This window comes from Zingiber officinale, chromosome 5B, assembly GCF_018446385.1.
Source record: "Zingiber officinale cultivar Zhangliang chromosome 5B, Zo_v1.1, whole genome shotgun sequence".
Lineage (NCBI taxonomy): Eukaryota > Viridiplantae > Streptophyta > Magnoliopsida > Zingiberales > Zingiberaceae > Zingiber > Zingiber officinale.
Window position 1 is genome coordinate 33,404,319 of NC_055995.1, and position 17,489 is coordinate 33,421,807.

Consider the following 17,489-nt stretch of genomic DNA (forward strand, 5'->3'; position numbering starts at 1 on the left):
TTAACCTCAATTCCTTAATTGAATTAGGTCCAACATACATCAACCCTAATTCTCACCAATTCCTCTATTAGATTAGTTTATGTCCAAATCATCGTTATTACTTTACCCCTCATTTAATCCTTTTGAATCAACTACTAAACATGATGAATCAATAGATTTATACAATGATAATCAATTGTTACCTCCGTTTCTTGTTCTCCAACGGCAATACACAACTCCTCAGGTTCAACCATCCAACTAATCTCCATTATTACCTATTAAACAAAACAATATAGGAACAATGGTTTAAATTCTATAAATTTCAAATTCTTAACACATCTCCTCCTCATCAACCAATTGAAAAAACCTACTATAGAAATGACCACAATTCTATATAAATCCATTATAGAATAGATCTCACCTCAATTCCCACACACAGTCATTCGATTAAGAGATTGAGTGCTACTGAGAGTAGAAAACCTCTGGTGTCATAAGGCCTTGCTCTTCTCCCTAAAACTGAACCTCGTTGGCATTCTCAGGCGCACCAAGAACTGTTTCCCTTGTTCCCGCGGCACCGTAATCATCTCAGAGGATAGATCTAACACAATTACAAGGATGATAACTCACAGTGTGGGGAAGAAGGAATTTTTATTACAAACGGTTGTAGAGGAGGAGGAGTAAGCTAAAGGCAATGATCTAGGGCACCACAACGTACCCCTTCCCATACCTATAGAATGTTAGCTCGAGGTGATCGTTGGCGATCGATTAGAGGGATCTAGGGCAAGGTGACTCCCCTTATGGCCAACCACAACAGAGTGGTCAATCTGGCCTCACACAAAAGCCGTCGAGTGGGTGTTTGGTGGCATGGCAAAATAGGGATTGTGTTGTTAATGATCGGTGGTTGCTGCAACTCGTGGCCACATAGCTCAGGCAATGACCGATGCTGGGGTAGATCATCCCCAATGATGAAGGGTTGTGGGAGGTTGTGGTCGATCGGTAGAGAAGAAGAAGAAGAAGAAGAAGATGGCGATGAAGAGAGCAGTAGATCGATCAGCGGTGATCCGGTTGTAAGAACAGGGGACCCCCATCCGGTGGAGTCAACACCACGTGGAAGTCAAAGGGGCGGTGTCCGGCCGGAGAAGGTGAGCCGGCTGGCCACCCGGCATGGGCGGTGGTCAGGACAGCAAGTCGAGGTTCGCCAGTGGACGATGACAGTTAGCAGCGGCACTTCCACTCGCCAAAGACAAGGAACATATCTACCTGTCCTCCACACGCTATTAACTTAGAATCCCCAAATCCCACGACTTATGAAGGTAGGACTGTGATCGAGGACTCCATGTCGGGAGCAAGGAGAGACAAGGGCCTCTCGGACGTGAACATGTTCAGCCATACTCAGAATCTTATGTCGGAGGTTCGTTGTCCCAGACATCTTTCATCTGCTTGTATGGGAAGTATCGTAAGTTGGGTGGACAAGCCCATCTCGTAGGCTGAGGACACGTGCCTCGATCTGTGAACACTCCTTCCCACCTCTATATAAGAGCTCGCAGACTTCACGGAGGAGGTTTTTCACGCATTCTATAATTCTGAGCCACTTTCTTCGTGTGAGCTTTGCCTCGACTGAGGCGTGAGGTCGCCGGAACCTCCCGGCCCGACTTGTGCATAGATCCGTGCATTTAGTCGGGAGATCCACAATGCGGCAGGGCGCTACAGGGCCGCCGTTGCGTCCGTTCTGGTTCTTCGGACAGATCAATTTGGCGCGTCTGGGGGAGCGCTCCGCATCCGATGGAAACAATGGATGAGGGCGACAACAACACATTGGGCGCTGACGAAGAACTCAAGCTCGGTCGAGATAAGGGCGCCAAACTTGTGGAGCAAAGCGGTCGAGAACGAGGAGCAACAAGCAACATCTCGCGTGGTGGCCGAGCGGAAGCACCTCCGACCCGCCGCATTCCATCGGCCTTATTTACACACAGTGGTCGCATCTGACCGAAGAGATAGAGGATCTTCCCGAAATGCCTAGGCGAGCGACAGAAGGGGAAAGCTCCCCAGCGGACTCATCTCCGGCGGATCAATCGCCAATTTTGGGAGGCTATTCTCGAGACCCTGCTAGCACTACGTGCCTCCGACGATCGGCTGAGTACAATGGAACAATGCACCCGATGATCATCCGGTAAGTTCGATAACACACTACGCTCCATCAATATCTGAGATGGAGTAAAGTGCAGTCTTTCTTACCACTCTCTCTGGATCGGCTCAACGATGGTTTGGAGGTCACGGATGGATCCATCACTAGCTTCAAGGACTTCGACGGCCTTCCTCCACCCGCCGCGGTCGCGTATCGAGGCAAGCGTCAACATTGCCATCAAGAAGCAAGGCAGAGAATCGCCTGAGCTACATCGTGATTCAACCAAGTGGCGATGGATATTCCAACGGCCACATCGAGGCGATGATGAATGCCTTCACGCAAGGCCTTGTGGATGGGGACTTCTTCCGTCGCTCATCCGAAAGCCGCCGAGATTATGATCACATGCTACATCGGGCTAACTTGAATACATAAGCGTGGAAGAAGCGCAAGCTACCGAAAAGGAAACTCAACGACCGGGGCACCTGCATGCCGAATACGGCCAAGAGCCGGCCAGCGCCTAGAGGACCAAAGGGCAAGCACCGCCTCGTGGAAGTCCCAAGTTCAAGTAGTACGCCCCAAGCCAAAGAAGAGATGGACCCTATGTTCGCTCCTTCCACCGGACGGATATGCACAACACGAAGGATTGTCAAGTCTTCCCTTCATGGCTAATCCTGTTCCTAGGAATGCCGAACGACGGTCTCCTCCCAGCGACAGGAGACAAAGGACCCATGGAGCCGACCGGACCCGCCCGAGGCGACATCAACATCCGCCCGATCGACGCCGTTCTCAAGGCGAGAATCGCCGAAGAAGGGTCCCGACCGAATCCACTCACGGAAGAGGAAAATAGGGCAATACTTCGGGCGAGATCAATGTTATTCTGGTGGGCCAACGGAGGAGACTCCAACCGAGCCGTAAAGGGCAAGTCAACTCCAAATCCACGCAAGAGCATGTGGCCAAGGCGAGATCACTTCTGGGACTTAGAAGGAGTTGAAGTGCCCCACGACGACGCCCTCGCTCATTAAAGCGGTAATAGCAAATTACACTATTCATCGTATCTGTTGACACGGAGCTCGGTCAACATCATGTTCAAGCGCTCGATCAAATTGATCGGTGCCACCATGCCTCGACTGACGCTTGAGTTTACGACAACGGATCCAAGTCCGGTGGCTACAATTCACATTTGGGAGGAGGCCGGAGGACAAGGACAACAAACTTCGTGGTGGTTGACTCTCCTTCGTCCTACAACGTGATATTGGACTCCAGCCGATTGAGCGATCGTCAACCTTCCATCAAGATCAAGTTCCCGTGGAAGACAAAGTGGGAGAAGTGCGAGGAGACCAGCTAGCAGCTCGGCGATGTTACATCGAAATGGTCGAGCAGAAGCTAATTCCGCGCCCCGAATCGAGGTACACGCCATAACCGAGAAACCTCCTAATTTATGAGGAAAAGGAGGAGGTTCAGATCCATCCGACCCGATCGAGGCCACGACTTTATGGCCTCGATCCGAGGAGAAGCGAAGGAGGAACTGATCCAATGCCTCCAACGAAATCATGATGTCTTCGTCGTCGATACATGAGTTACGGGAATTTCATGACGAGCCTAGCGCAAGCATTTTGCATGTCCGCGGACGCCTGCCATGAAAGGCGAGAAAAAGGATTTGATCTGTGCAATGCCATCATCCCGAGTAGAAAACCTGAGGCCGGACCACATCTCAGGGCTGGCCAATGTAGTATTGGTCTCCAAGCCGGGAGGCATCGACTTTCGGGACTTAAACAAAGCATGCCCCAGGACTTCTATCCTCGCCGATAGATCAACTGGTGGACTCTACGGTCGTCATTAATTAATCTGCATGCTTGATGCCTATCAAGGATATCATCAATGGCGCCGCTTGGAAGATCAAGAAAAGTAAGCTTCGTAACCCGACGGACATATTGCTATAATGTGATGCCGTTCGGATTGAAGAATGCGGGGCCACCTATCAACGCTTGATGAACAAAGTGTTCAAGGAGCAGATCGGCGAATCGGAAGTCTATGTGGACATTCTTATCAAATCCGTCCGAACGGCCGATCTCTTCAAGGACATGGAAGAAATCTTTACGACGTGCAAATATGGAGTCAAGCTAACCAACGATCCTGTGCTCAAGAGGAGTCTCGGGGTACATAGTGGAGCGGAATCGAAGCAAATCCTGAAGGTGAAAGCTCTACAAGACATGCGCCTCCAAGAAATAGGAAGTGCAGCTTGACACGGTCGATAAGGCATTGTCGGTTATCTCCAAAAGCACGACGAGCCTACCATTCTTTAAGATCCTGCGCAAGTAAGTTCCATTGGGATGAAGAATGTGATCGAGTGTTCGAAGAATTGAAGACATATCTTAATTCTCTACTTGCCAAGCCGATCGAGGGTGAGTCACTTTATATTTATCTATCTTCAACTGAGCAAGCGGCGAAGAGAAGCCGGTGTATTTTCTAAGCCACATTTTAAAGATGCTGAATCTCGTTATACCGGCTCGAAGTTGGCCTTTGCCTGTTTTAGCCGGCTCGGCCTCTCCGTGCTTCTGGCGCATACTATCATCGTCAAGACAAATAGCCCGCTCGGCCGGGTGTTATTAAACGCGGCTCATCAAATGGACAACGGAGTTAAGTGAATTTGACATCCAATACCAGCCCTCGGTGATCAAAGCGCAATCCTTGGCGATTTTGTGATCGAGGTGCAAAGCCGGAGCGGAAGCTATGTGGAGGATATATGTGGATGGGTCATCCACTCGGCTCGGAGCGGGATTGGAATATTGTTGCTCTCCTCAAGAAGAAAAGATGCACTTATCCGTCCTGCTGGATTATAAAGCAACCAACAATGGGTCGAGGCCCTCATAGTCGGCTTGGCGGCGCATATGGGGCCGGTCGGGTCACTCTTCACTCGGATTCGCAATAACCAGCTCAGCTGCACATTTGAAATCAACAACGCTAACCTTCTACGTTGAAGCCTTCGAGAAGCTCAAGGCTGATTTTAGAAGTTATTGTATAGAAGATACCCAGGCAAAAATCAAGCAAGATGAGTTGGCGGACTAGCAAGTTCTATAACCGCGTTATCCCAAGTCAATTGAAAATCTTGCTGGTGGCACACGTCGACGGATGCAAGGCCTCACGTTTCCAAGCGACTGGAGGACACCTATTATAGAATTTCTCCGTTCAGCACCCTCCGATGAATATGCAGCCCTCCTCGGGAGAAGCCGGTCGATTTAACTCATCGGAGATCGCTTACAAGAAAGCTTTCGTCTGAAATGTGTGGGAGGACTCAGCACATCCTCCGTGAAGTGCATCAAGGATCATGGGGTCATCCGGGGGCGCTGGTAAGAAGATCCTCTTGGCCGGATACTTTTGCCAACTTTACAAACTGCCGCCAGATCTACACCGCTTTCATGTCGAGTATCACAACTTCTCCCACCGACGGTGAAGAAATGAAGGCATCAACCGTTTCGTGTCCGTTCGACCAATGGGGAATGGATATTGTGGGTCCATTTCCGATGGCGACCGGGCAGAGGAAATTTTTGCTGGTGGCGGTCGATTATTTTTCCAAGTGGGTGGAGGCCGAGCCGCTAGCCAGGATCACCGAACAGATGGTCAAAAAATTCATCTGGCAACACATCATCTGTAGGTTCGGTATCCCTCGCCGATTGGTTTCAGACAATGGACGGCAATTCACAGGGAAGGTGCTAGAAGATTGGTGCAAAAGCTACGGCATCGAGCAACACTTCACGTCCGTGGCTTACCCCCAAAGCAACGGTCAAACCGAAGTAGCCAATCGGGAAATCCTTCGTATTCTGCGCGCTCGGCTCGACCATCTCGGAGGAAGCTGGCCAGATGAGGTGCCGGGCGTCTTGTGGGCCATCCGAACGGCTCCAAAAGAAGGAACGGGCGCCACGCCTTTCCATCTGGTGTACGGCGGCGAGGCGGTCATTCCGGTCGAAGTCGGTGTCGAGTCCGTCCGGATCCAATGTTACGATGAAGGCAACGCCGAGCAGAGGAACATGGAGCTGGATTTGGTTGACGAAGAGCGAGCCAAGGCATCCGTTCAGCTGATGGCATACCGGCAACGGATGAAGCAAAACTACAACCGGCGCGTCATTCCCAGATCATTCCAGGTCGGCGATCTTGTCTGGAAGAAAGTCAAGCCGGTCGGCGATGTCGGCAAGCTGGAAGCTCCGTGGGCGGGTCCCTTCAGAATCATCGAAAAGCTCCGCTCGGGCACGTATTATTTGGAGGATGAGGGGGTTCGGCAGCTAGATAGGCCGTGGAGCGCGAACCACCTCCAGCCTTACCGGGCGGGGTGAAAGGTGCGCCAATGTAAATAATCCTATGTACTTTTTTCGACTGTATACTTGAAATGCAGAAATGAAAAATCGGAGAAACAAATACAAGGCATCATCAACGATCGGCATGGTAAGGAGTTAGCCTTGAAAAATCGACGAGCCCGGCGATAAAGATCGAGAGCCTGCCGACCGGCTATAAATATCCGCCCGAGCTCCGACGTTAAATATCGAGGAGTTGCTATAAACCCTCCGGGAGGCCGTCGAGCTCGGCGTTAAAGATCGAGAGAGCCGCCGCGTCTATAAACGCTCCGAGCGAAAGTCGCCGAGCTCCGACGTTAAAGATCGAGAGCAGCCGGCGTCTATAACGCCCGGCGGAAAACCGACGCCCCGAGATAAAGATCGAGAGCCGCGCCGAACGCTATAAATATCCGCGCCATCGAGCTCCGACGTTAAATATCAAGAGACGAGGCGCCTATAAACCCTCCGAGCGGAAGGCGGTGAGCTCGACGCGTTAAAAGATCGAGAGAGCGCGAGCCTATAAACGTCCGTGGAAGCCGAAAGAGCCTCGAGCTCCGCGTTAAAGATCGAGAGCGAGCCGACGCTATAAACGCCCGAGGAAGTCGACGAGCCCCGTCGTAAAGATCGGACCGCAGGCTATAAATTTTCGCGCAGTCGAGCTCGACGCTAAATATCGAGAGCCAGCGCTATAAACGTCCGGCGGAAAGCCGACGAGCCCGCGGTTAAAGATCGAGAGCCGCCCCGGCTATAAATATCGCCATCGAGCTCCGGTTAAATATCGAGGAGCGAGCCGGCCTATAAACGTCAAGCGGAAAGCCGGAGCCCGTCGTTAAAGATCGAGCCGCGCCGACCGCTATAAATATCCGTGTCGCCGAGCCCGACGTTAAATATCGAGAGACGAGCGGCCGCCTATAAACGTCCAGGAAAGTCGAGCCCCGTCAAAAGATCGAGAGCCGCACCAACCGGTATAAATATCCGCGCCCGCCGAGCTCCGGCAATATCGAGACGCGGCCGCGTATAAACCCTCCGAAGCGGAAGGTCGAGCCCGCGTGCAAGATCGAGCCGGCCCGGCTATAAATATCACCCAGCGTCCGACGTTAATATCGAGAGAGAGCGCGTCTATAACCCTCGGAGGCCGCCGAGCTCCGACGTTAAATATCGAGAGGCGGCGCTATAAACCCTCCGAGCGAGCCGCGAGAGCCGAAGGCCGTTAAGATCGAGACGAGGCGCCTATAAGCGTCGTAAAGTCGCGAGCCCGCGTTAAAGATCGAGAGAGCAGAGGCCGCCTATAAACCCTCCGAGTGGAAGGTCGCCGAGCTCCGACGCGTTAAAGATCGAGAGAGGCGAGGCGTCATAAACGCCAGCGTCGAGCGGAAGCCGTCGAGCGGACGCGTTAAGATCGAGAGCGGCGCGAGCCCGAAAACGATGAGCCTGCCGACGAAAGGCGCCCGCTATAATATCCGCGCCGAGCTCCGGGCGTTAAATATCGAGGCGAGGCGGCCTATAAACCCTCCGAGCGGAAGGAGTTCGCCGAGAGCGCGCAGAGATCGAGACGGCGTCTATAAACGTCCGAGCGGAAAGCCGTCGAGCTGCGACGTTAAAGATCGAGAGACGAGCCGGCGTCTATAAACGTCCGAGCGGAAAGTCGACGAGCCCCGTCGTTAAAGATCGAGAGCCGCGCCGACCGGCTATAAACACCCGAGCCGTCGAACTCCGACGTTAAATGTTCCGACGTTCGATTGACTCTGCGTTCCGCACGGCTCATGGTTCAAAGGTCCTTGTCGGCTGGTACGGGCGATCTTGGTCAGCAAAGCGGAATGTTACGCGTACGGAATGTCTACCCGATCGGATGGGTATCACCAAATACTTCGTCCAAAAGGCCTTTCGATAATTAGCGAGCGGGCAACGTACATATTAAGTGAAGCATGGGGCAAGAATATAGAGTGCGCGAAGGGAAAGCATTGTATTCAAAATAAAATCTCAGGCCGGGCGGCCCGAGTACAAAAAGGACCATATTTATCCGAGCGGCCAAATTACAAAAATTACTCTATATAATCGTAGAGGGTCTTGGGGATGGTCTCCAGGAGCGCCACCTGATCGCCAGCCAGAATATTAGTGAGCTCCGGAAGCAGGCCCTTCGACTTCAGATAAGTCATAGTGGTCGTCATGGCCAAGTCAAAGGCTGTGTACATCCGCTCGCATATTTTCTCCGAGAATTCGGGCGACCGGATGTAACTTTGTCTTAGAGCAGCAACCCGACCCGGCTCGGCCTCCTGGTACTCTTTAAAGGCCAATTGAGCTGCAGAGAGGGATTCCTGCAGAGCGGTCAGCTCATTTTTATACTTGGTCGCTTCGGCCGAGCGGCTTACTTTCTCCTGGTCGAGCTGATCCATCAACTCCTTGACCTTTAGCTCTAGGCCCCGAGCCTCCACATTTTTCTTCTCCAAGTCAGATATGGCCGTATTCTTCCGAGTGGTGGCCAAGGTAAATTTTTGGTCGAGCGACTTGACTTGCCGCTCGAGCTCAGCCAGATGATGAGCCTGGTCGGCTGTTTTCTTCCGTTCGGCCTCCAGCATGTCTTGAGCCTTCTTCAGCTCCTTCTGCAGCTCAGAGTAGGATGGTCCCTGAGAACCGAACGGACCAACCGCTGCCTTCAATTGGCGCAGCTCTTCATCTACCAAGGCCAAGCGGTTACAAACCGCAATTTCTTCCACCCATCTCTGACGAAAGAAAATAGAAACTATTATTGGCCGAACGGAATGAAGGCATACAAAACTTGGGATGAAATGGACTTACCCCGGTGGCCTGCTGCATATGACTGTTGGCCAAATTCCCGATCGAGATCATCGCGATGCGCGCCCGAGCGTCCGCCCACATCTCGGCTAGAGGCCCTTTCAAAGTAATGGTATGCTCACCAGCGGTCTCGCAATAGCTCTTGATGGAAGGTGAAGGTAACCTAATCAGCGTCAGGGTCAGCGGGTCTTCGACCAGCGATTGAAGGACTGGGATGCTAGGAATGGATGGTCGAGCGGCCGGACTGGTAATGGCGAGGGCGAAGGGTGGATTGGAATAGCTCACACACGGCTGGCCTACCAAAGGTGTGTCCATTGAAAATGGTTTCGTATTGGCGCCTTGCGCCGGTTAAGGCCGACCGTTCGGTGGTGGTTGAACCATGTGCCGCCAAGCCAAGGAGTTTCCACTCGACGCCTCTTTGTCGAGCCGCCTCCTCCCGAGAAGCTTCCCGGGGCGCTTGGTTCTTGAATGGTCACCGCAACGCTTTTGTTGAGAAGTGGGAGTCGACTCACCCCGAGTCCCGCCTTCCTTCGTGGATCCGACCACCGATACCCAAAGCTTCCATTTCAGCGGTGCGCGCCGGAGCGGCCGCCTTTCTTCAAAACACCGCCATGACCGAATCCATAACGATGTCCACTGAAAGAAAGAAAAGAAATCAGTTAGCAATCAAAGCAAATGCCCAACCCAAGTGCTTACCGAAGCCGGTCGGGAGAGGAGTCCGAATGAGACTCATCACTCCCTCATGGAGAAGTTTGTTGATGTCAAGTCCCAGACCGGCCAGTATGTTTGCAGCGTGGAGGTAGTCCGGTCGGGTCTTGAACTTCTTCAACTCGGGAGTAGGAGGCAGAGTGACCTGCCACTGGGTCGGGAAGTGCCCGATTGGGCATACGGATGTAGAAAAATAATCCTTCCAATGTTTATGAGGTAGGAAGTTTGTTGAAAAGACCAAGCCGGGCCTAGCTGGAACATGAAGGTGCCTGTTTTGGGGCAATAAAATAAAGAAGACCTCGGGGATATTGTGAATCTTGAACAAAACGACAACACCGCAGAGGAGACGGAAAGTATTGGGTACTAAGCTAGAGGCATGCAAAACTTATGGACATCTATGATGAAGATTGTGAAAACGGAGACCACCAGAACCGGGTCTCGAAGACATAGAACGCTGCGGCAGCCGGGTGAGAGGCCGGACGGAAGGGCAAGGACAGCAAATTTAAATCCCTGGGATTTCAAATTATCGACATCGAAGTCCCGCTGTTCGAATCGGGACTGCATGGTGGTGTACCATGGGCCGAGCGATTGATCTTCGGGATGGGAGGAGCTGGCCATGGGCCGTTCGGGAAGAATTGGAAGAAAAAAAGCAGGAGAAAAATAGTAGCAAGCGAAAGGAAGTTTCAAGGATCGAAACTGAGAAAGAAATGCTGAAGAAACACCGGAAAGGCAGAAGTAAAGATGTAAAACCTTGCTGTGGGAAAAGGGGGCCAAAGAAAAGGCGTCGGAGAGCGTCGGAGAGCAGAAACAAGATCGCCGGAGCTCCGAAGCACTGGAGGCAGTGGTCGAGGACGCAGAAGCAAATGAGGGAGAGAAGGAAACGAAGACTTTATAGGGCGGAGGCCGGCCGGCCTCCACCGTTGGATCCAGGTCACGGGAATCAAAGCGTGCATCTCACCGTTCATTTCGAATCGCTTCGATCGCATCAAAACACCATGCCGCCGCCACCGTAGGCTGATGGCATTGCGCCACGTGGCGTTCTACCATTCGGAGTATTTAATGAAAGCATGCTCAACCTTAATGTCGGAGATTGGCGCAAAACCCAAGGAGATCCGGTGAATGCCATTGTTGATTTGTTCAAGGCCATCTCTGCGATAAGCCGATCGGAGTATATTAGCACGGAGGAGCTGCCCGGCTAGATTCGTAGTCCAGTCAGTCGGACAATTCGCCTCCTTCGACTAGACTTGAAGGGGAGGCAAGTGATCCGGTAGAACAGGGGACCCCATCCGGTGGAGTCAACACCACGTGGAAGTCAAGGCTGGGTGGGGTCCGGAGAAGGGTAGGTCCGCGGTTCCGCCTGGTCGGTCACGGCGACAAAGTCGGAAGCCGACCTCTCGGCGGGTGGATTGCGAGGAGGGCGCGCACACTCGCCAAAGACAAGGAAACATCCTACTCGGTCTCCACAGAACACGCTATTAAGAATCCCAAGTAAATCACGTACCGGCCTACGGACTCTTAATGACCTTCGACGTCACGCCCATGTCGGGAGCAAGGAGAAAGACAAGGGACGCCTCTGACAACATGTTCAGGCCATACTCCGAATCTTATGTCAGGAGGTTCCGTTGTCCCATCAGGGACATGCTGGTACTGTAGCAGTATGGGTCAGGTAAGCTCACTGACAAGCCCATACTGGGGTATGGGCTGAGGACACGTGTGTGCCTCGATCAGTGTGCACACACTCCTTCCCATCTCTATATAAGAGCTCGCAGACCTTCGCCGGAGGGAGGTTTTTTTTTCACGCATTCTATAATTCTTGGAACCACTTTCTTGCTGTGAGCTTTGCCTGACTTGAGCGTCGGAGGGTCGTCGCCGGGAACCTCCCCGGCCCGACTTATGTGCAGGATCGTCGGAGCGTCGTACATTTAGTCGGAGATCCTCAGCAGCAGCAGGGGAGCGCTACGTGCCCAGCGTCCGTTGGTTCAGCGATTCGGACAGGATCAAGCGGCAATGGCTGAGGAGAAAGGAATCGAGAGTATAGGTATAGGGCTTGAGTGAAATAAGAGGAGTTTAATCAAACTTAGGGTTTAATAACCAAATCTTAACCTTAGTCTTAATCAACTCCCACTTTATTGATATTCTAAACAAGCTTTCTCGTACCCCAATAGATCCATCCCTTTAAAATGTGTCATTCGACCTCTATTTAAATCCCAAAAAAAATTCTAAAAATTCTTGAAAAATCCCAAATTGTTATTTCTCTAATAAAATATTTTATTTAATTTGTCGTATGTTACATTCTCCCCCACTAATAAAAATTTGGTCCCCAAATTTACTACTCCAACTTAGGGATCCTCATCTAAGGGTAACAACCAAGCAACATACACATATACCACATCATCCAAGTATCATGAATAAATCTCTAACTGTAAGGGATAACTCTATGTTATGAGCTCATCCTGCTTCCACTACTCTCACACTGTTGTCTAGCAAACTGTGAGTAAATCAACTATCTCCGTACTCTATAATACACTATCAACAGATCCTCCATCATCTGAATAGTGTACTCAGATTATCTATCTGTCTGAGGTTGGAAACCTCTACTACAACAAAGTTCCATATTCACGATCTGCTACAAACTCTGCTAATATCGTAATATGGATCACGAATCTCCATTCGATACAATACTCAGAGAAATACCATGAGGTCTGGTAATTTCTCTATAGTATAACACTGCTAATCGATTCGAAGAATCTATTCTACAGATCGATAGAAATGAAGAAAATTAATCAATCAACCAACAATTACCCAAATTGCATCATATCCTCTCCTATCCAGCGTAATTCCATAACAAATCCATCGTATCATGCTTCCAATTTCATTCTAGTATATGTATCCACTGAAACAATCTTGCTGGTCTCTGATGTTCATTGTCCACTTGTTGACATACTAGACATCAAGCTACAAAATCTGCAATGTCGTTCTTCATGTCACTCCACCAATAGGAACATTCCAAATCTCTATACATTCGAGCACCACCCAAATGTATCACAAATCCCAAACAATGTGCTTTCTGCAATAACTCCTCCCAGGCAAAATAAGCCTCAAGAACCCACATAAACTCCCATAGAAATAATAAATCCCATAAAAATAATGTCTCCACATTTTCAATATGAAAATGGTAGCTACTAACCCAGATCATGAGTCGAATAATGCTTCTCATGGTCTTATAGTTGTCGAGAAGCATATGAAACTACTCGACCACGCTACTACAAAACTACAACTAACCCTTGGTATGATAGCTCCATGTAGTGTACAAATCTGTCTACACTAGAAGATAACACCAACACGATTGAAGTTATCAATCTTCGTTCCAACCCCAGAAACTAGTCTCGTAAATGTCTATCCAAGTAAATTCCATACCCTTCCTAGATAGTCCAGTCAATGACATAAAAATGCTGGAGAAATCCTCAACCAACCTTTAGTAGTATCCAGCCAGACCAAGGAAGTTGTGAGTCTCTTGTATAGACTTCGGCTACTCCCGACTAGTAACAACCTCTATCTTCTATGGATCCACTAATATATACCTACTGGAGACAATGTGTCTCAAAAATCCCACAGAAGATAGCCAAATTACGCATTTACTAAATTTCACATAAGGATGTTCTTATCAAAACATCTCTAAAACTTTGTGAAGATATTGTTCATGATCAACCTCGGATCCAATGTATATCACAATATTGTCAATGAAGATAATTACCAATCTGATCCAAACTCCCTAGGAATATCAGATTCATTGAGTCCATGAAAAACATCTAGGGCACTGGTAAAGCCTAAATGACAATACCAAGGACTCATAATATTCATACATCAGACACACTCAATTGTAAAATCATTGGTAATGAGTCTATAATATGTTTATCAACTACAAATCACCAAATCTATAAATATCACATGTGACACTCCCTATGTCACCATCACCAACAAACACCAAATAATCGATCATCAAGTCAAATATCTACTAATATGTCATCATAAAACCACATATCACAACATTTAATCTCATAATATCCACCAATAAATCATCAAAAATCCACATATCACAATATTGAATCTCACAATATCCATCAATCTCAAACAATCCTCAACATCAATCAAATCTGATAGCTACTACACTGTAATAAAGAAAAAGGAAGGTATCCAACCTTCAACACCCCACTGCCAACAAATTTTTAAATATATCCACCATGGTTCAACATTGCATGTCTATGTTGTACCACTACAGCAAATATATCTAGTGGAGAAGTTTATTACCGTATATTTTTAATGAGACAGACTAATCATGTGCTCACAAATCTAGCTTCCCAATTCACATCATGATGTGCTATCAACATGTAGAAATATATCACCATCCCATTAAAATTGTATGACTAAAGAAGTCCAAGGGATATCCACTTCTTGATCGATAATCATCAACTCTCCAAATGATAGAGATACGATCAATTCCTGAGATATGAGTATACAAACTCTACTAATCTTAGCCAAAATGTCTAAAGAGTATCTTAAAGGAATGATAATCCAAAGTTTAAAGGGTCAATCATCCTCCTAATTGAGAGTCTAGCCATCAAGAGGGTATCTCCACAACTCTCATAATCATGTCCAATAATATCCTCCGATAAATGTTAACATATATGATGGAGAGATATTCAGCAGTGAGGATTTTGCTGAATTAACAGAGTCTAGTGACGACGACTTACAAACTGTTATTGTTGAGTAGAAATGCTTCCAGAGTCTAGCATTGATTAAATTTTAGCATTATTGTTCATCTAGTAAGTTATGCTTCAATCATGTTTTTTTTCTTATTTATCATGTTATTAAATTTTATTATGATGTGCTATAATATTTTTTTATAGATATCAGGTATCATGGCAGATCTTCCAGCACCACTCTGTGGATCCATCGTCCTTAGGGTTGTTGGAGAGTCGTAAGTATTTTTTTTATTATTATTAATTCAAGTTATTTATTTATAACATATATCTTATGTCTTAATATTGTTTATATGTAGGTTTACTCCTGACGATCATCGAGTATCGACATATATTACAAGAAAATTTAAGGAAAGAGTTTGCATATCTGGTACTACATGGAGACATGTAGATGCTGAAACTAAGGATTTTTATTATCAAGAATTTGTGGTAAGTAAATTGAATATGTACAATATATCTATCCTTTAATATACTAAAATTTTAATTTTTAATTGTAAAAAAAATATATGTGGGAGGATGGGCACGAGGTAGAATTTGTAGTAACTTGGAATATTTATTGTGCCAAGTTGTACAAAGACCTATTATACTATGTGAGAAAGGATGGCACACGACCAGCTTATGTATCTGACGAGATCTGGGGTGCATGGACGACCACTTGGTCTACAGAAAGATGGCAGACAAACGCTCTAAAAGCTCGAGCGAATAGGAATACAGAGCCAAGTGGCCTGAGTACCATATTTGCTCGACATACATCAGGATCTCGATCCATTGTTGAGCACGCTATGGATCTGGTGATTTTAATTTAAAGTTATATAAATCAAATTTTTATTTATTAATAAACTTGTATAATTTTAGCCAAACTTATTTGTGCATGCAGGAGTGTTCTTTAGAAAGACAACCCACTTGCCTGGAGATCTTTCTCAAGACTCACCAGAGAAAGGATGGCACATATATTGATCTTCGATCCAAGAACATTGGGGTTTGAATTATTAACTTGCAATTTATATTTAATCTTTAATAATGATTAATTAGCTTTAATAATTATGTATAAGATATAAATTGTATATTTTTTCTACACGGGAGGAAATGACAACTAGGGTTGCTCAGGCATCTCAGCCACCGGTAAAGGGAGGGGAGTCACAGGATCTATCCACCCAGCAAATGAATAAAATTTATTATGATGTTGTGGGTGGAAGGACAAAGAACTCCTCCCTCTACGGCCTTGGCTCCCAGGCCAAGGTGGTATTTGATCGCTTGAGGACTCCTAGGGGTCGTGCGAGTTCCTCTTCTTCTTCTTCTGAGGTGGAGTCATTAAGAAAAGAAAACCAAGAATTGAAGATTCAAATGACTATGATGGATCAAAGGTGGGAGGAGAGGTGGGCTACTCAGGAGAATGCATTGGCCCAGATGCAAGTAATTATTGTTAAATGGGACCCATCACAACAGCCCCAATCAGAGGAGACCCAAGACCCATCAGACCCTGCTGATGATTAGATTTTTTTGAGGTATGTTCAACTATAACTTGATTTTTTTTTTTAGAGTTTATTAGAAATTAATTAAGTCAAATATATGTATTCTATTAGGATATTATTAGATGTTTATCTTAAAGTGTTTTACATTTTTCAAGAGTTCGATACATTCACCATCACCACTATTATTGGATATCCAAAATATAATCCAGGTATTATTTTTACATGTAAAATTAGTTATATATTACAATGTTTGAGTTATATTACATTTGCATCGATTCATTCTAATCATAATTTCTTGTATTTGACTTTTACAGGATTATATTTGGATATATGTATAGGTGATGTATCATGGTAAGTATTTTGGATATTTTGTATTTGTCGTTCACTTATTTACTTTTAGATACTTATGATTGTGAGCACTTAACACTTGGATTGTATTGTATTTTGGAGATTTTGTATTTGTCGTTCACTTATGTTTATGTATTGTATTGTATATTGTGTTTTGGAGATTATGGATTGTTTTATATTGTGATCTTGTTGTATGTTGTGAGTATATTGTGTGGATTGTGATATATGTATGAATTGTGTTTGTGATGCCATCACTTGTGATGGCTTGTGTTTATATTAAAATTGTATATGGGAAATGAGTAAAATTAGAGTAGGTTTTCAATTTTTTTTCTAATTTTTTACCGATGGAATTGTGGTTTCCGTCGGTAAAGTATCGGTAGCATAGTAAATTTTGCGATATATTTTTGACGGAATTGTGTTTTCCATCAGGAATTCCCGACAAAATTACAGATTTCGTCAGGAATTCCCAACAGAATCTAGGATTTCGTTGGGAATATTCCGACTGAATAAATTTTAGTTAGAAATTTCCGTTACCTGCTGTTTACTTTTTTATCGACGGGACAAGTTTTCAGTCATTAAATTTACCGACGAAAAATGTAATTCTGTCAGTAATTACCGACGGAATTGTATTTCTGTCGGTAAATTGCATTGCCGACCAAATGACTGTCGATGCCATAAATCCCATCGGTAATCTCAAATACCGATGAAATATTCAGTCATTATTAATAGTTATTTTTGTAGTGGTTGATCAAAGGTAAAACACTCTGATATGAAATATAGACTTCAAGACCTTGAGTAAATGGTCATGTGATCAAGGTCTTGAGCTACTTGATGAAGACAATGCTAGCTGAGTCGACTAATCATTGTCTTGTAATCCATCACACTATGATTGCTCCACCTGAGGTTCAGTAACTGCAAGTGACGAGCTATGCATACAAAGATAGAGGAGCACTATCACTAAATAGCTAGTCAAAATATC